The sequence below is a fragment of the Bubalus kerabau genome, chromosome 1, assembly GCF_029407905.1.
Source record: "Bubalus kerabau isolate K-KA32 ecotype Philippines breed swamp buffalo chromosome 1, PCC_UOA_SB_1v2, whole genome shotgun sequence".
Lineage (NCBI taxonomy): Eukaryota > Metazoa > Chordata > Mammalia > Artiodactyla > Bovidae > Bubalus > Bubalus kerabau.
The window spans coordinates 117,215,787-117,226,028 of record NC_073624.1 but is presented as its reverse complement, the minus strand read 5'-3'; the positions used below and the strand labels follow the sequence as shown (position 1 = coordinate 117,226,028).

Genomic DNA, 10,242 nt, shown 5'->3' with positions numbered 1-10,242 from the left:
AGTCAGTGATGCCATCCAACTATCTCATCCTTTGTCGTCCCCTTCTTCTCCTGCCTTCAATCTTTCCCAGCATCAGGGTCTTTTCCAATGAGTCAGTTCTTTGAATCAGGTTACCAAAATATTGGAGTTTCAGCTTCAGCTGATATCAGTCCTTCCAATTCAGTACTGATTTTCTTTAGGATGGACTGATTGGATCTCCTTGCAGTCCAAGGGACTCTCAAGAGTCTTTTCCAACACCACAGTTCAAAAGCATCAATTCTTCAGTGCTCAGCTTTCTTTATAGTCCAACTCTCATATCCATACATGACTACTGGAAAAACCATAGCTTTGACTAGATGGACCTTTGTTGGCAAAGTAATGTCTCTGCTTTTTAATATGCTGTCTAGCTATAAATTCTTAATTACATTAATTTTGTTTGGTTACAAGTTTTAAAATAACCTCAAAGAGTCACAGCCTACACTAGATAGTTAATTTTTCTTTCATAGAAAGGAATTCAGAGTGAAACAGTCCTAGATTGGAGTAGACATCCTTGATAAACATTTTATCTCCAAGGCTAGGAAGAAACTCATGCACTTTACACATAATTCTGACAGATTTGGGAGATCCTATGTGATGGCTTCTGTATGTTTTGATTAAGATAAACTCTAAGTGTGGCTTTTAGCTAATTCCAAAGTTCACATTCACCCTTAAAATAATAAAATTTTGTCACAATTTAAAATATCTTTTAAAAGTAATACAGAAATGTTAAAGTGAAAGTGTTAGTCTTTCAGTCATGTCCGAATTTTTTCGTCCCCATGGATGTAGCCTGTCAGCCTCTGTCCATGGAATTCTCCAGGTAAGAATGCTGGAATGGGTAGCTATTCCCTTCTCCAGGGGATCTTCCTGACCCAGGGATTGAACCTGAGTGTCCTACATTGCAGACAGATTCTTCATCATCTGAGCCATCAGGGAAGCCCTTAAATAACAAAACTGTCACAATTTAGAATATTTTTTAAAGTAATAGAGAATGCTATATCAATTTAAGGAAGGTGTAACAGAGATATTAATATAAAACAAAAGCAATTTCAAAAATATTTTCAGTGTGTGTGTGTTCCAGGATCACAAAATTGGAATAGACAAAGGCATTTTGTATAAGTAATCCTGTAATTTCTTTTATTGTAGGCATTCAACAGATATATTTTTCCTTAAACATCGTAGGTCCACAGTGAGCAAGTCACCTGCATACTTTAAGATGTAGTTCTGGCCCTAAGTGAATTCACTCAGTCGTGTCCGACTCTTTGTGACCCCATGGACTGTAGCCTACTGGGCTTCTCTATCCATGGGATTTTCCAGGCAAGAATACTGGAGTGGGTTGCCATTTCCTTCTCCAGGGGAGCTTCCTGACCCAGGGATTGAACCTGGGTCTCCCACATTGTAGGCAGACGCTTTACCATCTGAGCCACAAGGGAAGCCCAGTTCTGGCCCTAAAGGGGCCACAAATCATAAACACAGAATCTGAAGACGTATGCTATGTTCCAAGTGTCAAGGGTTATCCCAGGAGTAAACACAGATTGCAGGAGTAGTGGGAGTACCAGGGAATCCAGAGGGGCTTGTGGCTTTCCTTGCCAGGAGCTGGACAGAGACAAAGGCCGCAGAGGAGGGGAACTGGCAGAGCTTGAGAGTCTTGTGCCAAATGGTGGAGAACCTTGCAGCCATAATTTTAATTTAGGCAGATCTGGTCTTTAATTGGCTTTGCCAGCAGTACCTCAGGCAGCTCAGTTACCCTCATAGAAAGAATGCCTAAATCTGGCTTGTGGGAAGTGAATAGGAAAAGCTCATTAGTGTTTAGCAGCCAAACACCTCTTCAGCAAGCGTACAAGGCTAGAACATCACTGCCAAACGAGAGGCAGCAGGGTGTGACAGAGAGAGACAAAAATATTGAAACAGCCCTGTTCTTCATGCCCTCTTCTGCAGCCTCATCTAAAAGAGAAATGAAAACTAAAACCTCTCCAAATGTAAATTAGACTTGGCCATCCACAACTTTTTGCTTTATGCTGGATTTTCTAATGTTATTAAGTTATGCCTATGCCCTTTGACATGTTCAGTAATTCAATTTATTAGGTTACTAGATTTATCTACCTCCAATTTTCAATTCCATTCTGACCATCTTCCGTACACTTATTATCTTCAGAGAGAGCATCACACAGGGACACAGATGTGCCCCCAGACTGAAAACATGGTTTGTTCACTCTTCTACCGATCAAAGCTGGTTACTCAGGGTCGTTGTAACACTTGAGTAATGTATGTAATGGGCTTCCCAAGTGGCGCTAGTGGTAAAGAACCTGCCTGCAGTGAGGAGACAAAAGAGACTTGGGTTTGATCCCTGGTTGGGGAGATCCCCTGGAGGAGGGTATGACAACCCACTCCAGTATTCATGCCTAGAGAATCCCATGGACAGAGGAGTCCATAGGGTCGCCCAGATTAAGGCATAAGACTCTTTTATAAGAATAATATTGCCATTGTTTCTTAAAAAATCCAATACAAGGACATCCCTGGTGGTCCAGTGATTAAGAATCCAGCTGCCAATGCGTGGGACTTGGGTTCAATCCCTGGTCCTGGAAGATCCCACATGCCTCAGGGAAACGAAACTCATGTGCCTCAACTACAAAGCCCACACTCTGCAACAAGAGAAGCGCTGGGAGGAGAAACCCACACACCACAGCTAGAGAAAGCCCTTACACGGCAACAAAGACCCACTGCAGCCAAATAAATAAATCTTTTTAAAAGGGGAAAAAAAAAAGAATACAATGTTAATAGAAGTATCACACACTGTTTTTAAATATCCTCTGATTAATCAAATATATGCCCACATGTGCCTACATATTTTTCATTTAGAAGTCAAGCCTTGTTTAGATTTTGTTTAATTATGAGATGTTTTAGACACACAGAAAAAATGAAATTGTTACCTAGTACCCACTACCTAGAATAACACTTTGTCATTTTGGTTTTCAGATTGCTTAATCCTTCATGTCCAGTGATTATCACTGTCCTAAGGTTGGCAAGTGTCTTTTCTATGCACATCTTTACACTTTTACAATATACAAATGGACTTCCCTGGTAGCTAAGATGGTAGAGTCTGTTTGCTATGCAGGAGACCCAGGTTTGATCCCTGATTCGGGAAGAGCCCCTGGAGAAGGAAACAGCAACCCATTCCAGTAAATATACTCGTAACACCATACAGTATTGCTTTGTGCAATTTTAATGAATATAAGTATTGTACTGAACATATTTTACAACATGCTTTTTTCTCAATATACATCCTCAGCAACATTTTACCTGTCAGATAGTCACCACATAGTATTACATTGTACTGCAAACAACTTCTTCCAATATATAGCTTTTCTTTTCACTTTTTTGTGGCATCCTTTGATAAACAGACATTTAAAATTTCAGTACAATCTAACTTGTAACACTCTTCCTTTATGATTTGCAATATTTGTGTCTTATTTAAAGATTTTCTCTCCATGATTATAAAATATTCTCATTTTTTTTCCCCTCCTATAGCTTCAGGGTTTCAGGGTTTTATTTTTACATTTTTGTCTTAATTCAGCTTGAATTAATTTTTCTGTGTAGTATAAAGTGGGAATCAAATTGTATTATTTCCAAATGGAAAACCATTTGTCCCAAGACTGTTGATTAAAACTGTCCTTTCCTATGGCTTTGCAATGCTTCCTCTGTCATAGATCAAGTTTCCATATACAGGCTTTCTAGTCTGTTTCACTGCTTAGCTATCTCTGTACTAATGCTGTGCTTGTTAAAAAAGTGTAAGTAACAATATGTAGTAATGAAATTCTCTGCAGCATAATCCTTTAAAAAAAAGATTTGTCTGGGCTATTCTTGTCTCTTTTTTGGTTAACTGAATGTTTAGAATCAGTTCTCTAGTTACACACACACATTGGGATTTTATTGTGATTGAAGTGAATTTAAAATTAATGGATAGAACTGACATCTTTATATATTGAATTTTTAATCCATTTGCATTTTATAATCTTCCCATTTACTTGTCTCCTTTAAGATCTTTCCATAATATCTCATATACTTCGGCATATTTTAAGAGGTATTCCAAAGCACCAGCAATTGTGTTCTTATTTTAAATGATATCTTTTAAATGATATCACATTTCCTGGATTGTAGATCATTAAGAATATAGCTTTAATATATTACTAATGTATATAGCAAGCATTCAGGACACTCATATATTCTATTTGTAGATTCTTGTGGGATTTTTACATAATAAGATAACCTCTGTATAGTTGTAGTTTTGTTTCTTTCTTCCCAATTTAACCTTCTCTTTCTCACCATGCCTGAGTGGACACTCAATATAATGTTGAATAGAGGCATCACACACTGTTTTAAAATATACTCCAATTATCCAAATATAACACACACACACACACACACACGTACATACATATTTAAAGTTATAACTTATTTAGACCTAATTATGTGTTTACTATTTGTTTGCTTCCTGATGCCACATCCACACTACAGATTCAGTTCCTTTCTTGCCAAAATGTATCTTTGAGTAATTCAGCGTGGGTGTGTGAGTGCTAAATTCTACCTCTTAGCCTTCTTTAGATGGAGAAGGCAATGGCACCCCACTCCAGTACTCTAGCCTGACAAATCCCATGTACGGAGGAGCCTGGTGGGCTGTAGTCCATGGGGTCGCTAAGAGTCGGACACGACTGAGCGACTTCACTTTCACTTTTCATTTTCATGCATTGGAGAAGGAATTGGCAACCCACTCCAGTGTTCTTGCCTGGAGAATCCCCAGGGACGGGGGAGCCTGGTGGGCTGCCGTCTATGGGGTCGCACAGAGTCAGACACGACTGAAGCGACTTAGCAGCAGCAGCAGCAGCCTTCTTTAGAAATGTCTTTATTCTGTTCTCACACTTCGAGAAATTCCCTGGGGTATAGAATTCCAGGTTTACATACTTTAGCATTTTTATGGATATTTTCAGTCTTTCTGCCTTTATTGTTGCTGAGAGCATTATGGCTATCAATGTAACAATTGTTTCGCTGTAGGTAATCTGTGCTTTTTCTCTGGTTGTTTTTAAAATTTTTTCTTTGTCTTTGGAATTTTGTAGTTTCATTACAATGTATCTATATGGGAATTTTTTCCTTTATTCTACTTAAGACCTGTGTGTTTTCAGTCTGTAAACTCATATTTTCATTAATATTGACCTCTTCATCTATTTTCTCCTTATATATGATTTCTTCCCCACTGCTTCTTTTCTTTCTTGAATTCCTATTAAGAGTTTTCTGGTTGTAATTCTGTTATCCATTTCTCTCAACTTCTCTTTGATACTTGGCATCTCTATTTTAAGCCATTTCCTTAGAAATGTCTTCCAATTCACTATTTCCTTTTTTAGTTGTATTATTTTTACAAGTTTTATTTAGTTCTTTTTCATATTTGTCTTCTCTCTTTGCTTTTGGTTTCTAGTCTTTCTTTTATCTCTTAAATATCAATACATTAATTTATTTTACAGTCTTTTTAGATTGCTCTAATAGTTCAAATTCTTACAAAGTGTTAATCCTCTTAGTGTTTGTATCTACTAACTTTCCCTCATTACAAATGTCCCTCGCATAGTTAGTAATTTTTTCCTACTGGGATTCATCTTCAATTGGGAATTTCTGTCTCTTTCAGGAGTCTAAGTATTCTGTGTTTTTGAACTGTTAGTACAAGCAGTTTTCTATGTGTTTCTACTGGTTACCCCAAAGTGTTCTTTGGTCCAGAATCACATCATTATTATTTTTCAACTTAAAGGATCCTACACAAAGGTGGTAATATATGTTTGGATTCCATGACTGTGTCTGACACAGGCTTTTCAGTTTTCCAATAGAGCTTTTTTTCCCACTCAGCTTTGGGCCAAAACAAACCTTCCTGTCACCCGTTTAGCATCCTTTCTGATGTTCCATGTACATGTCAAGGCATTTTCAGTTACAGTATTGCAGTTCACAACAAAGGACTAAATTTACTGTTTATCTTAATGAAACACTATCCGTCCTAACTGCCACTCAGGATCCTCTGAGGCGTCCGATCACAAGGCTGTCACATTAGCTGTGAGTTTTCTCTTCTGATGACTTGGAATTTCCCTGTCAATTAAAAAATATCAGCTATTTATTCCTGTGCATGCACAGGTGCATTCTTAGGCTGTATTTCATTTTGTTTAGCAGCTCCATCTGTTTTTAACAAGAGAAGTTTCCATACTAGGTCAGTCGGCATTACTGACAGAAATTTTTAAAGATAGAGAAACTTAAGTTACCAAGAACATTCCATTTTGTGAAAATTTTTGTATTTCTTCCAAAGGGTAGGACAACTTGTATACACGAACAGTCTCAACCATGTACTTCATGACTGTCCAGACCTATAGATTCACCTCTAAATCCTGGTCCTCAGCTAAAAGAAAAAAGCTCAAATAGTCTTTATAATGTGTTAGAAAGATCATTTATATTATAACAACACAGTTTTGTCATACATTATAATAGCTATTCATCTTCGGAAGATGTTTGAAACAAAAGTCGAAGGTGATTGGAAGTAAAATAAGTAAACCGATAAGGAGTGATTCCAACATATCATTATTAATAAATGATAAGAAACAGACAAGATCTTCTACTGCTTTCATTAACAAAGTATCTATCTCATTAAAACAAAAGTAATGAATGCTTTAAAAAAAAAATCTGATTTCCACAATGATTTTGTGGAAGACTTCATCAGAATGTCATGTTTAAGGTATTACATTTTTGAAGGCTGATGAGTGAGGGATTAGAACAATTCAGTACCATTTAGCCTAGAGTATGAAGTGGGGGATGGTAGAAAAGAGAGGCTGGGACGTGGAGAATAATCTCGAATTCCATGTGAAAAACTTCACATTTTATCCTGAGGTGGTGGAAAGCCATTGAAAAATTTTATTGAGGGTATATCATGCATTGGAGAAGGAAATGGCAACCCACTCCAGCATTCTTGCCTGGAGAATCCCAGGGATGGCGGAGCCTGATGGGCTGCCATCTATGGGGTCGCACAGAGTCGGACACAACTGACCCGACTTAGCAGCAGCAGCAGCAGCGATGTGGTTGAATTTCATTTTGGGTAGATGATAAATGTGAGAAGTCAGATTTAAGAATAAGGAGTCCAGTTAAGAAGCTATTGTAACATTTTCAAGAATGTTCCCAGCCCAGATAAAGGGCTATAGCAGTGAAGATAAAGGTGGAGAGAACAGAATTGATAAATATTTAAGAAGCAGAACTATTAGAACTTGGAGACTGATTAGATATAATCAAGAATGTGAGGGGAAAAAAGAATTCTCAAGCAACCCACAGACTTTTGGCTACGGTGATATAATGGGTAGTGGTGTGATTAACCAATATTAGAAAATAGAAGAAGCAGCAGATGTGGGGAAAGTAATGACCATTAAGTACTTTGTAGACTCACGAGCGATACCCTTAGTGCATAGGGAGAAGACAGGGCTAGACAATATGTGTTTTGCATCATTAATACATTAACCATTAATACGTTAAAACAACAAAGAAACTGAGTGTATCTGAAAGGAGCATGCAGAGTAGAAATGACCTGGGAGCTAGACCCTGGAAAACATCAGTATTTGAGATCAAATGGATGATGAGATGAAAGGGAACTGTCAAGGGTAAGGAAAGAAAGTCCTAGAGGCCAAAAACGCAGAATTTCAGACTATATGTGTGTGGGTATACCTGTACTCTTAATGCAAGTCCCATTTAGGTACTTCTAACATACATCTCGGAGAAGGCAATGGCACCCCACTCCAGTACTCTTGCCTGGAAAATCCCATGGATGGAGGAGCCTGGTGGGCTGCAGTCCATGGGGTCGCTAAGAGTTGGACACAACTTAGTGACTTCCCTTTCACTTTTCACTTTCACGTATTGGAGAAGGAAATGGCAACCCACTCTAGTGTTCTTGCCTGGAGAATCCCAGGGATGGCAGGGCCTGGTGGGCTGCCGTCTATGGGGTCCCACAGAGTCAGACACGACTGAAGCGACTTAGCAGCAGCAGCAGCAGCAGACATCTATTCACTATCCTCACTCTAAGAACTCCTGATGGACAGCAGGGACTCCTTGTCTGGAAATGCAAATATTAAAAGTGAACAACTAAAACCGTGAAATTCTTGGGAATTAGAAAAGAATGAGAGTTTCATTCTGCAACTCATTTTCTTATCACCCAGCAGGAAACTACCATTATTATTCATAGTTATTGTTAACAGAATTAAAAAGCTGCGCTTGAAGGGAAAGACATCCCTTTATCCCTACAGTAAGTAAGTAAACATTCCTGCTATTACACAAATTGAAAACCAGTGGGCAAACTTTAATTAAAAATATTTATAGCAAGTAGAAGGGCTTCTCAGACAACTCAGTGGGTAAAGAATCCACCTGAAATGCAGGAGACGTAAGAGACGGGGGTTCCATCCCCAGGTGGGGAAAATCCTCAGAGGAGGAAATGGCAACTCACTCCAATATTCTTACCTGGAGAATCCCATGGACAGAAGAGCCTGATGGGATACAGTCCATAGGAGTTGGAAAGGGTTGGACACAATTGCATACCAAGTGGAAAACCAGCTGCTAGTTTCTCTTACCACTCATGAAGAGTGTTTTATAGCTGGCCATAATTCTCTTACTTCAATCAGCTCAACCAATAATAACTATTAATTAGGCAAAGGACATTTTATTAGCACCCATGCAGTGGTAAAGAACCCATTAACTGAATAGTTTTCAAAAGAACAACACTTATCTTTGACAAAGGAGGCAAGAATATACAATGGATTAAAGACAATCTCTTTAACAAGTGGTGCTGGGAAATCTGGTCAACCACTTGTAAAAGAATGAAACTAGAACACTTTCTAACACCATACACAAAAATAAACTCAAAATGGATTAAAGATCTCAACGTAAGACCAGAAACTATAAAACTCCTAGAGGAGAACATAGGCAAAACACTCTCTGACATACATCACAGCAGGATCCTCTATGACCCACCTCCCAGAATATTGGAAATAAAAGCAAAAATAAACAAATGGGACCTAATTAACCTTAAAAGCTTCTGCACATCAAAGGAAACTATTAGCAAGGTGAAAAGACAGCCTTCAGAATGGGAGAAGATAATAGCAAATGAAGCAACTGACAAACAACTAATCTCGAGAATATACAAGCAACTCCTACAGCTCAACTCCAGAAAAATAAATGACCCAATCAAAAAATGGGCCAAAGAACTAAATAGACATTTCTCCAAAGAAGACATACAGATGGCTAACAAACACATGAAAAGATGCTCAACATCACTCATTATCAGAGAAATGCAAATCAAAACCACTATGAGGTACCATTTCACACCAGTCAGAATGGCTGCAATCCAAAAGTCTACAAGTAATAAATGCTGGAGAGGGTGTGGAGAAAAGGGAACCCTCTTACACTGTTGGTGGGAATGCAAACTAGTACAGCCACTATGGAGAACAGTGTGGAGATTCCTTAAAAAACTGGAAATAGACCTGCCTTATGATCCAGCAATCCCACTGCTGGGCATACACACTGAGGAAACCAGAAGGGAAAGAGACACGTGTACCCCAATGTTCATCGCAGCACTGTTTATAATAGCCAGGACATGGAAGCAACCTAGATGTCCATCAGCAGATGAATGGATAAGAAAGCTATGGTACATATACACAATAGAGTATTATTCAGCCATTAAAAAGAATACATTTGAATCAGTTCTAATGAGGTGGATGAAACTGGAGCCTATTATACAGAGTGAAGTAAGCCAGAAAGAAAAACACCAATACAGTATACTAATGCATATATATGGAATTTAGAAAGATGGTAACAATAACCCTGTGTACGAGACAGCAAAAGAGACACTTATGTATAGAATAGTCTTATGGACTCTGTGAGAGAGGGAGAGGGTGGGAAGATATGGGAGAATGGCATTGAAACATGTAAAATATCATGTATGAAACGAGTTGCCAGTCCAGGTTCGATGCACGATACTGGATGCTTGGGGCTGGTGCACTGGGATGACCCAGAGGGATGGAATGGGGAGGGAGGAGGGAGGAGGGTTCAGGATGGGGAACACATGTATACCTGTGGCGGATTCATTTTGATATTTGGCAAAACTAATACAGTTATGTAAAGTTTAAAAATAAAATAAAATTAAAAAAAAAAAAAAAAAGAACAACACTTTGA

At 38.5% G+C, this 10,242-nt stretch overlaps 1 long non-coding RNA gene across 1 annotated transcript; it reads right to left on the bottom strand.

Annotated features, from left to right (window-relative positions):
- Nucleotides 1-5,546: 5,546 nt before the first annotated feature.
- Nucleotides 5,547-8,636, bottom strand: LOC129641779 (uncharacterized). The gene is made up of 3 exons (XR_008709435.1): nt 8,533-8,636; nt 7,960-8,131; nt 5,547-6,135 (listed from the first exon to the last, which is right to left on the bottom strand). It is a non-coding gene; the product is annotated as an uncharacterized LOC129641779 (long non-coding RNA).
- Nucleotides 8,637-10,242: the final 1,606 nt, after the last annotated feature.